The sequence below is a fragment of the Dermacentor andersoni genome, chromosome 10, assembly GCF_023375885.2.
Source record: "Dermacentor andersoni chromosome 10, qqDerAnde1_hic_scaffold, whole genome shotgun sequence".
NCBI classification, from domain to species: domain Eukaryota; kingdom Metazoa; phylum Arthropoda; class Arachnida; order Ixodida; family Ixodidae; genus Dermacentor; species Dermacentor andersoni.
Genome location: NC_092823.1, coordinates 9,611,415 through 9,616,540, shown reverse-complemented (window position 1 = coordinate 9,616,540; position 5,126 = coordinate 9,611,415). Strand labels below are relative to the sequence as shown.

The following is a 5,126-nucleotide window of genomic DNA, read 5'->3' as shown; positions in this document are numbered from 1 at the left end:
ATAGCCGGGTGCGAAACCTCCCTAGCGTCACCACGGCCGCAAACACCTCTCTATCTATGATTAACCACTCTGCCTGTGCTACCATCAACCTTTTACTGGGTAATGCGACCGCTGTTTGTTCTATCATTGCAAGCTGCGGTAGGCAGGTCCTTACCGGTACCTCGGAGGCGTCGCTTGTCAACAGCAAATCGCGACCATGACCATGGGCCACCACCTGCGACAGTGATGCTAACGCATTATTTACAGCACGAAGTGCGTTTTCTGCCTCTTCATACTTAGGGAGTGCCTTGGGTACCCCACGGTCGGACAAGTCAGACAGAGGGCACAGCCATTTAGAATATTCAGGAGCATGATCGCGGTATTAGCTTACAAGGCCGAGCCCCGTTGTCAGATCCCTCTTTGTTTCCGGGGCTTGAAACCTTGACACTGTGCTCCTAAGCCTTTGCTTCGTTTCTTCCTCAGACATGGATTCCTCACTCGGTGTGTCGTGCGCGAGTTCTAAATCTCCTGTCCTTTCGAATTCGGGCAACACCAATTGCTTCTGAACTTGGCCATTTAATTTTCCTTTCATGAAAAGACAATCTATCCTGCACATTCCTTCCGCGCGTACCTTCAACTGCTTGTGTACAAACTTCATGCAGCGAATCGTTCTCTTTCTGTTCTGCCCTGAAGCTAGCCACAGGCGTGACATCATCTGAACCCACAGCTTCATTTCCAGCTAGGCCCGCCGAAGCACCGATATCCTCTTTCGTCTCCTCATTGAGCTCTGGACCCCCCGCCGGCCAGTTGGCGACCGCAATATCTGTAGCGGTAAACACTGCTCGAGAGTGGCTCTATCCTGCGCTTCTTCGTCCCGCTTCCTTTTCACGCGTTTCAGAAGTTCATGTGCCTTTGGCGTTAACAATGCGCCTATCCCTTGTGACAACACCTCGGTGACTGCACACAGAGTCTGCACTTGGTGGTTGCGTCCATCCGTTTCGGCTAGAGATAGTGGTACATAAAGCAAGTCAGCGTCAACAACCTGACCAAATGCACTTTTCAACTTAATTTTACCTGAACTCTTGCCCTTACAATCCTCGGATACCGTCTCTTTCCTTAGCACAGTTATCTCTGAACCTGAATCGAGACAAGCCCTGACGGAATTCTCCCCAACTTTCAAATCGACCCAGTTTAACACCTCCGACGCGGCTTGCTGGTTTACCTTATCACACTGCTCCAGCTGCGGCCGAAAACTGTCAGATACAATTATCTCCGCCCTCGCTACGATTTTACTGCTCTCTTCCTCGGGCTGCACCTCCTCGAAACCGTGCCGCGGGTCTGGACAATTGTTGGCATAGTGTCCAAATGTCTTGCATTGGAAGCATCGGATAGCTCCCGTTCGAGTTTTCTTGCCTGCATTCCCTGCTTGGCCACTCGTCTTCCCCACGCGTCTGTCTCCTTCACGGAGTGGCTTATCCGAACGCTCTCGGGTGCAGCCCATGCGTCTGCTTTCCTCGTATGTCTTGGCTAACTCGGCAATTTCGCTAGCGACAAGCCAGTCCTTGACTTCATTCTGCATTACGTATGTCCTTACTTTTTCTGATAATATCTGTTCAAACCTATCGGCGATAACCAAATCCGTTAGATCCTTCAAGGTTGTGACATCCCTACTCTTTAGGTAGTATGAGATACTCTAACCTGGTCGCCACCTGATGCCATGAATCACCCTCTTCTTTCTTTACAGAAAGGAATAAGCGCCAATACTCATTAGGAGTCAGTTTAAGCTCCTTTAGAATTTTTTCTTTCAGTTCAGGGTATGGCATTACGCTGCCGTCCGACTCGCTTGCAACAAATGCTCTCATCTTCTCATTCAGGAACGGCAGCAAGATCACTACACGAATATCCTCGGGTATTTGCAATGTTTCAAAGAGAGTGTCCACAATTTTAAACCATGGGGGCACTGTGGGATCCGCCTCTGGCATTGGAGCAAGAACTGCCTTCAATTCTTTCGCATACTCCCCCAGCTTGATACCCGACAACTTCCTTTGCTCGCGCTGTGCATCCACCAGCGGCTGTAGCTGCATTTGAGCCAGGTTAATTTTTTCCATCTCTAGCATTAGTCTGAGCTTCTCAAGCTCAAACACTTCTTTTGTGAGCAATTGCTCACGCTGTCGAATGGGTACATTTTCCCCTTCTTGACCAGCCCCTGCGGCAGCTATGTCGCTCTCCGCCGTCGTGAGATGTCCTACAAACCTCCCTTTAACTCGAGAATATCACTTAGGCGCTAGCCCGACATGGTGGACCAAGAGACAACAGACAAGTGCCCTACCTTGACCACTCCTGTCTCCGCGGCCTGGACTGCCTCTCCGGGGTGTTGTTGGCCCTCCTGGGTGCTCGTGACAGCTCTCTGTCGCAGCAACCAATGATAGTTGTCCGGTGCGAAACAAATCCGCAAACTTCCACTTCTTTTTCCAGGTTGCTCACTGCTCTCGAACTCCACGTCGCCACCGTCGCTATGCCTCCCTCGACATCACCGGCGCTCCTGCGGTTCGCCCCGTCAGCCTTGCCGACTCGAACTCCGCGGCGCTACGTCGCTGTGTAACCCTTGACGTCTTCTGCGCTCCTGCGGTTCACCCCGTCAGTCTTGCTGACTCGAACGCCGCTGCGCTACGTCGCTATTCCACCTGTGGCATCTCCGGCATTCCTGTGATGTGCGGCTCCGAGATTGCTGGAGCTCCGCTCAGCAACAATGAGCCTGCTGCTGACTGTCTAGCTTGCAGCCTTGCTCGTAGCTTTCTCCACCGTCCTTCCGAACGCTGATGTCGTGTCCTTTCTTGGGGCCTCCAAATGCTCTCCCGCCTGCTTGCTCTCTGCCCAAGCAACCAACACGTCACTTGCCTTCAGTAGAAAGACGTCGCGATCCTGTCGACTGCACCAGTTGATGTTCGCTTCGATGTCAGTGAGGGAAACTTAAAGATGTTGTGGATGTCGCGAAGTCAAATTAATGTAGGCAAGCCAGTGACGCTGATTGCAAAGGAGTTAACTGTTTATCAAGATAGAATAGGCAAGCGATAGAATGGAAATTATTTACACGGACACCAAACTACGAGTCAAAAGTTAGAATTTGGTCTTCTTTCTAAGCCGAATCGCCACCGAATCCCCTTCCAACGGCCCTGCACGTACATAATAGCATTCTCAACACCCTCCTCGCCCCATCGTTTGTCCAATCACACTGCGGTGCGCGCAGTGTGCACACAACATGGCTCTAGGGTGACACTATCCGGAGTTCCAATACATCAAGGCCGTTGCCACACATCCTTTGCAGTGCAACGAGTCTCTTGTCTCACAAACAAGCAAGACACACTCCCCCGCAGAAAACACTTCCACGCCCCGCTGGGGTATCTGGTCCGTTTGCGGAATGTCTTGGCATGGTGCGGTTCAGCGGCGAGGGGCTGACTACAAAGCCATGGCACTGCTTCTGCGAACCGACCGGCGAAAGCCCCGACTCACAGTCTACTCGCTTACGCGCTCTTCGTAAACCGCGGCTCCCCCGCCCCGGATGGCTATAACTCTCCGCCGCCGTATTGGTGTCTAACCACGCGTCTCTTCTGGCCACCCCGCGTGACCCTTACATGCAGCCACCCGCACAAACAACGCTGAACTTCACTGGTCGGTTTCGATGAGGTCTTTGTCGAACTAGTGTTCCATCTCGGTGGATGAAGGTTGTTCTTTTATCGTTCGGTGAGTGCCCTGAGATAGAGCACACTGGTGCCGGTGTTAACCGGTAGCCGTCATTGGCTCTTGAGAGGCCTTCTGAGACATTTTCTGTACCGTTGAGGCGGCAGCGGTCTCACAGACAACGCCTAGGCGTAGCGAACGCCGTGCGTTTCTGTGAGCGTTCTTGCCGTGGTTGTTACCCGACGCAGCTGCGTCCGCTTGGAATCTTCAAACTTCGATATTGAGGTAAAAAATTCGCCTACCGGTTAGAAAATGATATCCGGGTGTAGATCTCGATGAGTATGGTCCAGCTAATATCTCGGTTGTTGTCCTACGTTCATTGGAGCGGGAGTAAATCGGGTTTCGGTGGAGCCGATGTCAGGCACGTCTGCTCCGTCTGGCCCCCTCTGGCGTCCATCCCCTGGAGGGAAACTCGGGATTTTCGACTCGGCGCCGCCTCTTCTCAGCCGCAGCTTCAGAGCGGTATTCCGGACCAGTTCGGCAGCAACGCATCACTTCTCGCTTGGCAGTACGGCGCTCTTCGAGTCCTGGTAAGCCACTTGTTCTTCGCGCGTACGGACTTTCTTCGGTCTTCGCGTGGCAGCAGCACGTACGCACGGAGTAGAGGAGGCGTGAGGTACGTCGCCGCGCCAGCTGTTCTGAGCTTTTATTCGCCTGTGACGTCACGGCTCCACCCTACACGTGTGAGGATGTTACGTGGCTCGGTGCTGTCGCAGGTGGTTGCTAGGCAACGCGAGGCGGCGCACAGCTGGGCTGACTTTTCTGGTAACGCTCCACGACGGAACTAAAAGCTTAAACAGCTCCGCTGTTAAAATAGCAGTTCATCTGGTTAAAACTGCAATTGATACCTGCCAACAAGATTCGCGGGCGCACCAAAGGAAGCAAAACCATAAAATATTTTACTAATAAAGGAATAAACAGACATCCACCCGTTCGTAGCAATTGCTACAAAGAAAACCCATACGGGTTCCTCGAAAGTTGAAGAAAAATTCGTCCTGGTCCGGGACTCGAACCCGGGACCACCGCCTTTCCGGGGGCAGCCGCTCTACCATCTGAGCTAACCAGGCGGCTAGCGGATGGCAGAGCGAAGTCGAATTTGTCGGCAACACGAAGCAAAGGCAAGTGATTGACGTAGTAGTTCTGCGGAAACCCGCAAGGTGGAGAGGCATTTCTCTCCACCTTGCAGGTTTCCGCAGAACTACTACATCAAAATATTTTACTGCACACAGTTTCAGCGAGAAAAAGTGGGCGTCCGCCAGAGTTCGCGCAACGAAAGCGCGCTCGCTAGCAGACGACGCTCTTGACAACGACAGCAAAATTGAAGACGTCATGTTGTATAACCCATGCCTCAGATATGTATACATAGCAAAATGGTGTCAATATAAATTTGCAGGTGAAAAATTCGCAGT

At 52.3% G+C, this 5,126-nt stretch overlaps 1 non-coding gene across 1 annotated transcript; it reads right to left on the bottom strand.

The window, feature by feature from the left end:
- Positions 1 to 4,708: 4,708 nt before the first annotated feature.
- Positions 4,709 to 4,784, bottom strand: TRNAP-CGG (transfer RNA proline (anticodon CGG)). The gene has a single exon. It is a non-coding gene; the product is annotated as a tRNA-Pro (tRNA).
- Between the last annotated feature and the right edge of the window lie 342 nt (positions 4,785 to 5,126).